Below are 16071 nucleotides of genomic sequence, written 5' to 3'. Positions count from 1 at the left end.
CGTATTGTTTCATGAGAGACATGCAATTTCAGGGCCATTTCACGAGTATGTTGCCTTGGGTTCGACTCAACAACTGTCTTCAGACCATCAATGTCAATTCCAATATGTCGGCTCCTGCCATCACAGTTTTTAAGGCTAAAGTCACCTGAACGAAGTTTGCTGAACCATTGTTGACACTTACGAACGTTCAAAACATTTCCATAAACTTCTTTGATATTCTTTGTGGCTACAGAGGCGTTGTTTCCCTTCTTGTATTCAAATAGCATTACATGCCGAATGTATGTATCGTCGTGTGCCATCAATATAAGGGATTAGAGCATACTAAACTTTACAAATTATATAAGCTACACTAACGTGACGTTTAAGCGGTTCGTTTAACTATTATACGTGATGTAGGTTTTTAGGGGGTGGGTAATGAAAGTGTTTCAAAACGTGACATTAATTTCTTGACGACCTAATACATAAACTCAGATGAAGTTCACAATACAACAGTCACCATAACGCAGATATGAAAAGCAGTTATACCCACTTTCTACTTTGACCCGTGACCTTACAACTTCATTCCGTACGCCACTTCTGAAGCCAATGACCGTCAATTAATTAATAATGTGAAACAGTGTGGAAGGACATTAAGAGGTGGGTGTTAAAAGCGAGTAAAAGAAAGCACCCCTACCGCTACTACTTTTCTCACTACATCTTCGTACAAAGTCATCCTGACCATCATTATAGTGTATACCATATTTTAAGTACATACATATAGAGTTCTTAAAGCTTATACAAAACTTTTGGTGAGGTAATAACAAATACTGTAATAATATGTTATCCTATAAATAGATTGTGTGAAAGTTAGGATTTGTGTGTTATTTATCATAGCATCCCAGTACAAATTCGGACAAATGACGTGTACCCCAGCTTGTATGTGTATATTTACTCTAAACACTTTTAATAAAATACGGGTCTAATGTATGAATTTACTCTCTCTTTTTTTTGTGGACAATAGGGTTTTCATTACGAGGTTTTTCCTTCCTGTACTTATATCTACTTGAACACAAAGTCAACAGTTACATATGTTACATTATTCCAATTTTATCTTCCATAAAGTATTCAGTGTTGGGCTTTTAATGCGTATTAGAAACCGTCAAACATAGAAATACATCTTGAATCAAAACACTTTTGATAGACTTTAGGACTTCTATGACATGGGGCTTTGAGTAGTCTTCAGTAAAGGGCTAGCCAGTTTAAATATTGTAATTCAGAAAAAGAAATCATGTAGTAAACATTTTGTACTCTGTTAACAGAAATTATCAAGTACCAGTCATTTTTTGTGTAACATTTCTAGAAGATATCAAATCGATAGTAAATTAACGGTAATGGCATTTGATCGTTGTAAACATATGCTTATTTGGAATTGGAGTGTTAACGTGCTAGATGTTAATGCAACTAAGCCTGTTACTGATGGGTCACTTTCCTAACGTTGTCTTATTACCATGCCCCCAGAAGGGACATCGGTAAGTCTACGGAACTACAATGTAAAAGTCCGGGGCTCGATTCCCCGCAGTGAGCACAGCATATAGCCCAATGTGGCTTTGATCTAAAAAGTCAACCAAACAATCACCATACTCCCGTATAATGTAAACAAATGAAAAAAAAAGAAAACAATTATTCGATATTTAAAAAGACACTACTCATTTTTGGCTTTATTATATACTATATAGAAAACATTGCTTGCGAAAAACATCAACATTAGTAGCCATAAACAAATGTATAGGTATAGGGAAATTGCAGAATTTCACATAGATGAACGAATTACTGTACATTTTATGCAAAAATTATTTTCAACAATTATCATAAATTGTTTATAAAGTACGTTTGTTTGTTTGTAATTATGCACAAAGCTATACAATGGGCTATCTGTGCTCTGCCCACCACGGGTATCGAAACCCGGATTCTAGCGTTGTATATATCTTATGTTTCTAAAGTGGATTTTAGCGGTGATAATCAAAGTACTCAGTTACGAATTGATTTTTTGTTGATCGTAATGACAGAAAGTGCTACAGATAAATCAGTCTGTATGAAATCAGTACTTAAGTGAACATTGCATATTGTTATGTATTAAGCATGTCATTCTTTAACTAACATCATTCAATTTAAAGTCTTCCAACGAAGGAAGATTCAGTTCAGTGAAACATTAATAAAATGGACCAACAGCGACGGAGAGATATCTAGAAGAATAGTTTATCTGTCCTGTAGACCAACTGAAGTCTTACAAGACGTATAGTAAATATCAATATACACCAAGTCTGTTTTCCATGACATTCTAAAATGAAGCTAATATAAGTATTTCTAGTATAAAAACAAATTGCAATTGCAATTCAGTAATACTTATATTAGCATTTTCAACACATAAAGATCACTTGAAAGTTTTCGCGAAATAATGTGGTACAATGAATTTATCTTGTAAGAATATTTCAAAAATAACTAAAAAATTATGAGCAGTTTGTTTAATATTCGTGTGCTAGCATATAACTGCATCATCTGGAACTTTATTGTCTATATATAATGTTGTTATTTTGTCTGGAGAACGATAATAAGTCATCTGACTAAGTTTCGAACTTGCACAGTTTCGGCAAAGATAATATTTTCTCATATTCTAAATACAGAGTATTATTTATATTTAACATTACTAGATATCTGGAAATATATTTGGAAATCTTGACAGTTTCTAAGCAAGATTTTGCGTCTAACAACACACGCACACATATATATGTATATATGTGCACAATATAAACCTTTTATGTTGATGATAATTGAGTGGGAATGTAGCTTACTGTAAAATGGCATTTTACAAACAACTTTAAGCCCAATCTGAATGGTAAATACATGTATTTTAGAAAGGGTAACTTACTCTGTTTTCTGAACTAAGGAGGTTTACGTACACAACTTTACGTTCATCAGATCTTAGATGATGTGATATATAAAAATAATTTCTGTCATATCTAATGAGAATAGCTAACACAAACACAGAAAGATAATTAGAGCCGTTTAACGATGTACCTTATCGGGTGATTATAATTAGCTGAATAAGTTTGTACACTAATACTTTCCACTCGGTATTGCGTATCATGTAATTATATCATGTTCAGACAATCTCCTCCTTTCCATTTTTTATCCTTACTTTCATGACCTTATATGCTTGTCCAAATTTCTTATTTTGTGGATGACAATTGAAACTTTATATATGCACAAATACATACACATGTGGAGATTTGATAATTTGTATTTTTTAAACGCTAGACGGAAATATAGAAATTTAAAAGAGTACTTTATCTTTATATATATATATATATACAGGTAAGTTACTCTGTTATGGTCATTTTCTATTTATTCCTGTCTAATGTATTTCATTCGGATTGTGCTCTTTTTTTTTTACTGTTCCCAGTGGGTCAACTGTAAGTTTCCGAATTTACAACGCTAAAATCTGGGGTCGATTCCCTGCGGTGGTCTGTAATGAACATTCTCCTGCATAGTTGCTCATCCCATTGTTTGAAGGCTGATGCTCATTTCAGCCTTTTAGTTTTGGTATTTTTCTCAATAAATGGTTCAGTGGTTTTCTTGGTAGCTACTCGTGGGCAGGAATCTCTTTGTTCTGATTTTTTCTCTTACTGTTCTGGAAGTAACATTCACACCTTTGAATTATGCTTATCGATCATAACGCTGTATTCTAAATGTTTTACGTGTTTCTTAGATGTATTGATTTAATGAAATACCCTATCAATGATTAATTTCTCGACAAACATGAGATACATAAAATTATATTTTATTTGCCATATTTTTATTTAAATTATAATAAGATACATCATAACTTGACAATGACACTTTTAATGTGTTTAGACACTGTATTATGGCCACAAGTGCCTACAGAATGTAAATCATCCTATATCTTTTTCTTCAACAGTGGATTTCTTACATTTTTATTTATTATTCATATGGACAGCACCTATAAATTTTCGAACTGACAGTACCTGTTATAGTTTTCGTAATTTGCAAATACTGTTTAGCTTAACACTTGAAAGAAGAAATGCAAGACTCGAGAATTTGTTTTTATGTAAAACTGAAAAATTATAAGTTATAAAAGTAACCTTTTAAACAAATTTATATTTTTAGTTATTATATTTCGCAAAAAAATAAAAAATGGCTTTACTGTGATTTCGGCGAAATAAATTAGATAGAATATTACTTGAAAAAAGAGCACATAATATAACTATTTCATTTTGGTTGTTACACTAAGGGTTAATCATGCTATGTGAGAACGATTTACATATGCTAATGCGAAACGTTATCATTTAAACGTTTGGTTCATGGTGAATTCCCAACAAGTAATTATGCAATGTCGCTACGAATATATATATGGTTGGAAGATTATGGTATAACGTTTTTCAAGGAAGAATATTCGTGGACGACGTAGAAATTAGACTGAAGGAATCCCACAAGACCACGTTTATGAAAGCTGCAGGCTCTGAAATCATACACCAAACCAATACGGCGCATCATCTTCATCGACGTGTAGTAAAGACTATAACTACAAAGATAACCTTCCGACTCCCCCTAAAGACTATAACTACAAAGATAACCTTCCGACTCCTCCTAAAGACTATAACTACAAAGATAACCTTCCGACTTTTCCTCGAAAAAAGAAAAAGAAAACTTTCTGTGCCTCCTGATAATAAACAAGGATTTAAAATTGACAGCGGCTCACAAGGTTCCAACCACATTTAGATCGGAACGGTTATCTTGATAAGATAAACAACTGAAGAAACTGGAATCAAAGCAATTTCATTTGGCTACATACCTGTTATGTTCTCTGATGCTTTAGTCTGCTTAAATGTGGTCTTAGAAGACGATGTATAAGTAAAGTGTTTGGTTTTTGGAAAACTTATCAGGATGTGTGATCTAAAATTGACGTATCCTTCCTTGTTACAAATGAAATTATGGTTGGGTAATGTGGCGTAACCAGACTCATTAGATTAGCACAATAGACAAAGGAGAAAATAGTTTCAAGAGCATCATGGGATCCGGAACATTGTTATCATGAATATCTATTCAGAATTAAGATGAGTAAGGTGACGATGATGATGATGCACAATGTGGAAGAATATTATATATCACTTAGAGCATATATTAATTCATATGAATATAGCATATTCTGCAATGTTCAGCTGGAATTAGATAAAATAACCGTGGATTGGCTAATTATTCCGCATTGTTCAGTTTTATAATCATGTGAAAATAATGCACTTAAACCTAAATATCACCATGTTTAACACCTTAGTTTCAGACTTAAAGTTCTACTACAACAATTATCAAAGATTGTAAATCATATATGTAAATCGCTATATTGTGATTTTTAAAAATATCCAAACTATAAATTAATGGATGCTTTAAAACAACTTCATCGATAATGTCTTACAAATATTCAATTTACTGAGGTCATAGTTTACATAATAAAAGTTTTATGTTAATATAACTAAACCTTTCATATTACTAACTCTAAAAAGAAAAATTATTTCTTTAAATTTTTAAAGTTTAATCATATATTTATCCAAACTAGAAGACTTAATCATTTTATAATCCAGGTCTATAACAGAATAGGATTCGAAGACTTTGAAAATCTTGTGGATTAAGGCGAGAAAACACTTTAATTATTTCTCGTTGAAGAGTTAATTTCCATTTAAGATAGGAATGATTTTCCAACGTTTTAGAACGTATTGGACCAGGTGTTTTTAATCCTAATAATCATTTCTTCTTCTTTCTATTTCTCAGTTACAGTTCATGTATCCTAAGGTATTTTCTTGACCCTACTCGCAGATTTGAAACAACGTTTCGTTTGCACTGCTGAGTCATTCTTCAGCGTATATCCAGAAACATAGTCTCATAACCGAGAACAAACAGGCAAGAAAAATCCATAAAACAAACGATGTCAACTTGTCGAAGTCACTGCTCAACCTGACCATGACTAGAAATTCTCTTGAAGGTGTTAATTATACTAGGATATATATTTTAAAACTGACTCTTGCTGCTAATATATATTTGTAATTGTATATTTGAACCAAATTGGAATTAAATATTTCCCAAATTTTAGTTTAAGTGGCCAAATCAAGAACACGAACCAGGGAAAGGTCCAGTTGTTCCCTGGAATTTGTTGAGGAAGCTAAAACTTTCGCTTTAATTTAGAACAGCGCCGGTGACACATAATATATATTTAAAAACCTGAAACTTCTAGCTTGTACTTAAGTATACGGTTATGACGCTAATCGTCAACATCGAATCGTGGTAAATACTTTTACAACCCTCTCTCAACGTTTCTAACGCCAATTATGTCATGATACTGATAAAAAAGAAAATAAACGAGGACTTGTTGAACAAATTGTCTTCAGCTGTATGTGTTGTTTATCTTAAATACAAACACAGTCTCCCATCTTTACTTACGCCTGTGAATGTCTTATTAAATCAGACTAGTGAAATGGTAAAATCTATCCTTTCAAGGGCTGTAACATGAAGTATGGTTCATATTGCGATCGAGTCTTATTTGAATATGTAGGTTTCATAGGCAGTACCATGTTTTTTGTTCTTTTTTTAAATAATGAATTGTGACATTGTGTTTCGGAAAATTATTACTCGTCTTCTTTTATAAATTGCTACTTTTAGAAACATCAGAGGCAAGTGAATAACTTTTGTTGGCTATACAAAACTGTTTAGTTTAAGAGTTATTATTTAGTTTATTTAGTAAGTTAATATTTAATGATTATTTAGTTCAAGAGTGTTCAAAGTTAATTATTTTAAAAGTGATAGTTGTAACAAGTTTCGTTAAGTTAGTTTGTAGGAGTCGTTTGTTGTGTAGGTAGTTTAATTGTTGTACCAGGCTTTTGTAATATTGTTGACGTTATCTTACTCGAAGCTTCTAAATATTTCTTGTTATGTTTAATACTGTTGATACTAGAGGTCTAGATATTTCTAGATTTGTCTGTCACGTGTTATAAATAAGTGCAGATACAGTGAGCAAGTTAAGTAAGAAAGTTAAGTTAAAAATTAAAGTTAAAAGTGAAGCTAGGCTGCATGTGAGGTGAGCCATAATAGGAAATATCTAAAATGAGTTTCGCAGTTTGTATTGTAACAACAAAGATAAAGAGGAATAATTTGTCTTGTCAAAGGGTGTTCTAAAGTAATTGAACCCGCCTATGTGGACTTTGACGAAAAGGAGACAATTATTTAAAGATCTGGATACAACTGTAGTAGCCAATAGTTATAGTGGTGATTTTGAACTGAGTTTCACAGCTTGTATTGTAACAACAGAACTTGGGAATAATAATTCCGCTTCTCAATCGGGTTCTAAAACAATTGAACTAGCCTGTGTGGAATTTTGATTTATAAGATACAACTGTAGTAATCCACGGGGTAACGAAAGTGAATTTATCACTGAATGTATTGTGGTAACAGAGGAGAGAATAAATAATTCGTCTTGTGAGTTGGGTTCTAAAGTAAGTGAACCAAACTGTGTGGACTTTTGGCGAAACATTTAATTATCTAAAGCATTAAATTCTACTGTGGTAAATAATAGTGTAAGGAACCTTTGTACATACATTTGAGTGATTTTAATATATATTCTTTGAAAACAAGTGGATTGTGTGCTGTCCGTTTATTGCTCGAATTTATCGCCAACAAATCACAGACACCTACTGTAAATAATCATCCGCAGCCATATAAAAACCTGATAACATTTTCGATGGAGAATAATTCAATATTCAACCGATGAATTGAAATGTTGTTCTGAATTTGCGCATTAATGATTAATAATGTAAAACAGGAATTACAAGGATCCAACTTATTGAAGTGTATAGTAAAGTCTAGAATAGAAAAATCCATATGAATGATTATCAAGTTTTATCAGTTTGTCTACTTTATCAGTTTTAATAACTAGTTAACAACGATCCAACTATTGGACTAGTTACATAGTGCGCAGCGTTTCGATTTTAATTATTTTTATCATTTTATTGTTCATAATATCACTTAGACCTGTCATTGTGATTTCGTTTTCATAAATTTCGAACTTACGAAGGTATTCTTTTAGGATACTACATATATCTTATTTTTCATAATATGTATTTCTCATCTACAAAATTTTTAAATTTTTCTAAGTTATAATTTTGGAAGACGCTAAATATAAATGAGATCGAATGCAAAATTAAACTTTTTATAATTTGATTGGTAAAGGAACTTATCCGATATTGTATGGGATAGTTGGGTTGTCTTCTCCTTGATTATGCATTTAGGAGAACACCATACAACTGTCACATGGAGCACACATGCTTCCATGTTTCGGTGCTTTTTTTTTTCTGATTGTCAGCTGCAGATAGAATATGCAATGAGAACGTATTTTTGGTGGAATCAGATCAGATTTTCTCAACTTTCCTTCTCTGATCTGAGAGAGCCAGAATATGCTTTGGAGGTCTAGTCTTTGTATCGCCCTACTTCTACTGCTTAATCGTGTATATTTTATTTCAACCCCATTTCCTTTTTTTTCTGTTTTATTTCGTCGTCTTAACTTGCATGTCATGTCATACAATCGTACGCAGAGCGTGAAATAAATAGTACTTCACTGAGTTTGTCTAACTTGTTTGTTTCTTCTCTTCTGTACTTGTTCTCAAATTAAAATTTAACTAACCAGTTTTCAGAACCTCTTGTTATTCAACGGTGGTTTACCTGTGTTCCATTAGTTTTCTAAACCAGGGATTGGTTTAGTGCTTAGCGTGCTAGGATTATGAATCCGAGGGTTCATGTTTTGGAGCAGTGTGGTCACTAAAAGAGTGAAGGTAAAACCTCATATTCAGTTTTAAAATGTAGCCAAAAAATTTCCTGTAGATGAAATTGAAAAGCTGTCTTTCCTTTAGTCTATCAGTTAAAATTAGGAATAACTATGTGCAGATATCACTTTGTGTAACTAAGCACAAAAATGTTGACTCAGATTGATACAAAATTCGTACATTATAACTTACAATTGATATTGACATTTTCAACCTGAAAGCCATTGTGCGATATATGTGTTAAAAAAAACTGGTCAGAGAACTCCTGAGACTTAGGTATATTTCATTTTAACATCCTGATCAGAGAGAGGACAATTATTCAGCAGAACTAACAGCTTATACAGCAACTCTTAACCAAAAAAGGGATTAACTGTCACACTTATAACTTCCCCTACAGCTAAATTGCGATGAGTGTTTAGCAGCATATCACTGCTGGAACATTGGACCTACCGCTCTACAGCCTGGTATATTAACCACTTGGCCACGACCAGCTAAAACGATTGGTATATGATTGCATTCGTTTAGAACCAGGATATAGATTTTTAGTGCACTTAGCAAACGAGCAGTAAAAGAAAAGGAAGAAGTGAAAACATTTTGTCTCTAAGAGACCTAGGATCTAAAATACAAGTCGATACCTTTAACAATAGACAGAAGTTTAAAAACATAAGGTAATGTACAATAATTTGAATAATATGTGATTTTTTAGTTAATGCTGATTTACTGTCATTTTCGCTCAGTAAACTACCCCCAAACCCACAATTTTTAAAATTAACAGTCATTTATATGTATATTTACGAGCATTAAAATATGAAAAATGTTTTTTAGATTAAAAAGATATAAAAGCTGTCAGAGCTCGAGTTCTTCATCATGTCATTCTCATTTCAATTTAACAAAATAAATTTGTCAATGAACAAGAACCAGAAATAGAAACAATAATTTAAATCAGAGGTACATAGCTGTACGGTTATGTAGATAGGTTCTACGTCTAATAGTTTCATCGCACAGTGTAAAATCACATCACGACGTCATGCTAATACGGCATATTATTTTAGATTTTTTTAGTGTACTTTAACCGAAGTAAATAAGTCATGTTCATACAAATTGACGGAGTTGTTCCCATTTTTTTAACCGTCTCCAGTCATAAATCAAATAGATTCGGTACTTTTCAAAGACGGGTTTAGTCGTGGACTCTGAACGTAATCAAACATTTGAAATTCGATTTTTCGTTGAATGTGGAAAATATAAAAGATAGACGACAACTAGAGCCATAATATATCCTTCGTATTAAAAGTTGGACTGAGGATTAAAACTTAGTTCAGTTCTTTTTTCAAACCCTAGAAACGTGTATTCGAAGTTTAAAACTTATCAACATCTGTCTTGTTTTTCAAAGAACACGTTTGACATCAGTTATTTGCAAGACCAGAACGACTTTTTTTTTAAGAATTCAATAGCATACACTTACATAGTCAAGAAACCTATCAGATGTTACTCTGTCTCTTGCAGAAAGTAATATACAGTTCGTATACGCTTATTATGTTTGAAAACAAATCTGATATAGTACATTATACACCGAAAGAAGTCTTTTAATAACAATAAAAAAGAATTTTTATAGATTTATACATAAAATGCATTTTCAGAAAGTATCTTTAATTTGTAAGCAGTGACCTGAAACATCCAAGTCTTTCAATCGCAATTCAGTGATTAGCTTCCATCCATTTTTATAACATTAACTGTTGAACACTAACTCAGTGGAAAAGAACAAGTCCTTTAACATAGAGGAAGAAAAACAACTCCTTTAACAAACTTCAGATAGATATGAATATTAATTGTTAATAGAGTGTGGAATATCTATCATTTTGTGTTATTACTGTTACTGAGAATTATAATTTCATAGTGTTAGACTTTCTGAGGTCACTTCAGCTGCTGATTTTTTTTATTTTACATTGATTTTGGACTGAGGAAATGATCAGAAGAATATAAATGTAAGCAAAAACTACCTGTTAGCTTTTTAACACGTGTTTTATTTGTCTGTTAATTTATTTCGACAATCCATGAAAAGCTACACAAAGGGCTATCTGCGCTAGTCGTTCTTAACTTTGAACTGATACACTAAAGGGAAGGCAGCTCGTCAAAAGCACCCATCGCCAATCTTTGGCTATACTAACCGAAAAGTGGGATCTAACTGTCACTTTTATAACACACTCACGGTTTTCCAGTCTGTCACGCTATTTTTTAGGCCACATCCGGTCCTTTTTTCTTATTTTTATTAGTAGTTTGTTTCAACATGTCATGAAATGAAAGAGTCACTTTCAAAGCAACTGGATAGTTAATTAACTGTATTTTTTATGAATTAAGTCAAAAACATCAACGTTACAGCTACCTGAGCGCTCATTGCTGTCATTTATTTGTTGTACGCTTTACAATATTTCAAGTTTCATTATCTTTAACTGGGATAACAAATACAACGAATTTATTCCTATGCACCGCCACAACAATAAGAAATGTGTAGAATCATAGTTTACAGTTAAACGAAATTCGTTGTTGATATAACTTCAGTGGTTGGCGTTTTTTTGTTTAGAATATTTGAAAGACTTAAAGATAAGGTGTTTCATATATAAACGAATAAGTAATGTCAATTTTAACATTAATACTTTAGGCACATATATTGACGTAGCCTTTGCAGAAGTAAATTAGATTAGACAACATTACAGTTAAGAATATGTATTCAAGCATGTTAATTATTTCTAAAGCCTAATTAAACTAATATTAAATAAAATAATCTATAGGTAAGATTTTAAATTAGCTTAATAATTAATAGTAGCTTTAAAAACTAAGACACTGTAAATTAATATAATTGAAAGGAAAAAAACTTAAGTACAGAGTAATTAATATTGACTTTGTATCGGAACAAACTACCTACTCAGAGAAAAACTAAAATTTAATCTGGTAATGACTTGGTCTACTTAAAAATAATTTTATTATGTTCTTTCTTATAAATAATCAAATTTATTGCTTTACTATTTTGATGCCATCGCTGTTAAAGACATTTTCTCAAAATGTTTGTAAAAACACACAACGCTGATATAGGAACACATTTATTTTATGTAATGAGTTTAGAGCAACTTCTCTTGTCAGTTTGAATGGAGATCCGTTTATTTCTTTGTAGTTAAGCACAAATCTACACAGTAAGGCATATGTTCTGTTCCTAAAACAGATATGTAAACCCCTATTTTTAGCATTCTAAGTCCGCAGTCATACCGCTGAGTCACTGGAGGAGAGGGGGGGGGGATATGAAGAGCAATTGCCCGAAACTTCGCTAGATAAAATATATTTGTTTCGGTTTCAGCGTTGTGCTTCTACAGAGATTTTATTTAGTTGCATATATAATCGTTTTAACGTAATTTATTGGTTAAGGATCAACGAAATATTTCAACTTTCGAAATAATTAGAGATAAATCATTTACAGACTAATGCCACTGTATATTTGACAAACCCTACACAGTAAATAGCGATTAACAAATCAAACGTTTTATCGCAATTCATAACTCAATTTATTAAATTTTAATTTTTAGTAGTAAAATTAATTAATAGAAAAATTATCTCCCCTTAAATCTAACAAGACAGCTATCAAGGGCTGCGGGTAACGATTTAAAAGAAAGAGTATTGATGTTTGTTTGTTTGTAATTAAGCACAAAGCTACTCAATGGACTATCAGTGCTCCGCCCACCACGGGTATCGAAACCCAGATTCTAGCGTTGTAAGTCCGCAGACATGCCGTTGTGCCACTGGGGGGGGGGGGCAAGAGTCTTGATTGCATATGAGATGCGACAACTATTAATCTATTTTATAAACGATAAAATACTTTAGACAGATTGCCCTTGTATAGCTTTGTGCTTAATTAAAAACAAAACAAACTTTAGACTCTCTTGATTCAATTTAAGCCTAATTCTTGAGTAAAACTAAAACATTAGCATACGCTAAAATGTAGTGGTGTTTCATTCTCTTACGGAGTTCTTCAATTAAAAAAAAATTAAAATAGGTTTAATAATAGCATTTAAAACAATGTTAAGGTAACAATAAGCTTACCACGTCCACCTACAGTTGATCCTTGATATCGTTTTGTTTTTGTGTGGGAGATATATTATTTCGAAACACGTGTTACAATTCTACTCATTTGAACTTACGTTTAAGGTCATACCAATCTTATTTATGGGAAAATGTTTTTAATTATATTACGCTTTTCTCTAAAATCTCTCAAACTTTTCCTCAGTTTTTATACTCTTCTTTTTTACCCTCCGCATTTGATATTTTTATATGTTTTTTCCTAATATCAAAATCATTTTATTTGCAATAAAAGCAAAAGCAATCTCTCTTTATCTCTTTTATGAGACAATATCTACGTTATATCTTGAATTTAAATGAGTGTGTCTCTTCTTCAAATACTACGTTAATAGCATTTTTACTGAGTGAAACTTTTTACATCATATTAAATAAAATGATTAGTTATGTATTCATACCTTTGGGAGGACGATATCAAATCACGGTTTTGCTGTAGTTGCATCTTTTATATTTCTGGCAATAGAAACTTCTCAGTTATTATATTCAGCGATTTCCATAAAAATCTTATTTCTGTCAAAAATAGTTAATATTATTATTCACAACAAGTGCTAGCCTATAAACTTATTTTCTTTGAATCGTGATAATTACTACACAAGTATAAGTTTTATCGGGGATACAAATTATTACATAATATCATGAATTACAGCATATCAATTACTCATATTTTAACATTCACTTGAATGATATACCACACGCTCAATCTGGTATTCTGAAGAAGTGTAAAAACAAACGCCCTCTACAGCTAAAAATATATTTCTTAGTTTAACAACTACTGAAATAAATGAAAAACTGTACATAAAAGACGACTACCTTCACGCTGTCTGTCTGTCTATTTAATTAATTCTACTTAATTTTTGTTGAAAACTTTACAAGAATTAGGAACTAATCCCTGGTTTTCAATACTTTTTTTAGAACCTTGATGAAACCTATTTTCACTAAATTCTTTCACTGGAGTAATTTATATCGTGCATTCTAATCTCGTCTGGATGTTTTACGTCATTTATTTTTTCGGGGTGGGGGAAGGTGATACTTATTAGCTAAGTGTTTTTAAAACTATCTTTGCAACCACTTCAGAACCTTTCGGTTTAAAGTATACTATTCAAACTTCTCTGTCTCTTTGAGAAAATACTTAAAGTTTTTATGTGTCCCAGACTTGGTCTTTAAAGTTTCAAATTTGATTTAATGTTTCCTATCCTGAAAATTTTTAACTGCTTTTCTGTATAAATGCCCCTTCATTTAAATTTTGTTTTGTCTTTACAAGTGACATATTTTTCTGTTCTTTAGGCTCTCCAAAGCTATCTTGTTTTCATTTGGACAGTATTTTCTTTTATCGTAATAATATTGTATAATTTCTTCCTTTCATTTCCACCACTTAGTCCAGGGCTCTGCAATCGGTGGATCTTTACGTAATTACATGTGGTACTTTTAAATAGTGCCCTCCCCCAAATAAAGCGTAAATTCTCGTTTCTAGTGATAAAAAATTTAAGACTCAATCAGGCTTATGGACGGAATGATAATATCAAAATTTATTTATTTATTTGAACGTTTTTTGTTTATATTTTAATAAAAGAAACATGATACAGTTGTACTTCACATCCGCTTCTATTTGACATTCAAATTCTAAAGCCTTTATTGCCAACACAACAATCGTCAACCAATTTAGAATTTAAATGTGAAATGCAAACGCGTGTGCCAGTGTCTTATTAGGCGGTTGGAAGTCCAAGTAACGTTAGGCCGGCGGTTAGGCCTAGGGCATGTTGCGGATCTCAAAATATTTTGACCTAAGACAAAAACAAAACAAATCGTTCTTCTTCTTTGAAAGGTTGCCAATTCCTGGCTTAGTCCATATAATCCATTAATTATAATTATTCAATATTTCTGCCTAGACCTTTATTAAAGATAAGTGTATATTTGTATTTTTCATATTTATCTTCTTTTTTTTCCTATAGAAATTTCCTTTTCTTCTATTTCCTTCTGTTCTTATATGAACGGTTCTCGAGATTAAATTAAATGCAAAACTGGCATTTTTCAGATAGATATAATAAGTTTAAGGACCTATATCACTAAAATCCGGAGCTCCAGTCCTCTCCGTTGAAAGTGCAAAGATAACCAAATGTGTAAAGATTTACGCTAAAACAAAAACAACAACATAGATATAATTAGCACTATTATTATTCAGTATAATGAATGCGTATTACACGTGGTATAATAAAGTCAAGTGGATCCAATTGTTTGGAAGGCTTTCATTATTAAACAAACTATGAGAGCTAGTATTCTAACGTCATTCAGACAACGCGAAACTTAAAATAACTTTCATTTCACTTGATAAGCATATTTCAGCTGGGCATGATGGTAAGCAATGATGACTAGGCTTTCAGCTGGTACTTCCGTCGAGTCTGGCAACTACTTATACCTGAAATCAGCCTTGTTCACTAATGGTTGTGATTGGTTCTTAAAGTACAGACTTGTAGCCATAACACAGCAATTATTCCTGAATTTATTATTCTGTTGCGAAAGATGTTCTGGCTATTCCTTAGAGGTGCTGCAGTATCCAATACTATTACCATAACGGATTCTGTTATATAAAAGGAGGGTAAGAACTATAAGCCCTCCCCTTCTCCCCCGGTCATTCAGCAGTAAGTTTGAGTGCTTATAACGCTAAAAATATGGTTTCGGTACCCGAGGTGAACAGAACATAGTTAGTCCATTGTGTAACTTTGCTTTTAACAACATACTATAGCGTCCCCTAGGGTCATTTCCAGAAACCTCATGAACGCAATTAACCTGAACTCTTATCATATTTCTGTTCACTTGTGATATATTGCTTATATAAGATAATCAAGTTAAAGCAAATGACAAAATGTCAGCTGAATAGTGAGTTTTACGTATTACAATTTCGAATGGTCTGATATTGAGTTAAATGATACTTTAAATTTAGTAATTAAATTGTACTTTGGATTTAGCTGTTAAGTAAAAGTCGATATATAGTCAGTTTATGATATTTACCATATTGATACACACAGTTTTTTTAACACAAATATGTTTATATATACACATAACAATATAGCTTACAATAACAGTTATTACATACAAT

At 31.9% G+C, this 16071-nt stretch overlaps 1 pseudogene; it reads left to right on the top strand.

The window, feature by feature from the left end:
* Positions 1-16071, top strand: part of LOC106468636 — a 97654-nt pseudogene that overhangs the window by 50797 nt on the left and 30786 nt on the right.

The sequence above is a fragment of the Limulus polyphemus genome, unplaced genomic scaffold (assembly GCF_000517525.1).
Source record: "Limulus polyphemus unplaced genomic scaffold, Limulus_polyphemus-2.1.2 Scaffold90, whole genome shotgun sequence".
Taxonomy (NCBI): domain Eukaryota; kingdom Metazoa; phylum Arthropoda; class Merostomata; order Xiphosura; family Limulidae; genus Limulus; species Limulus polyphemus.
This window is presented reverse-complemented; position numbering and strand designations above follow the sequence as displayed.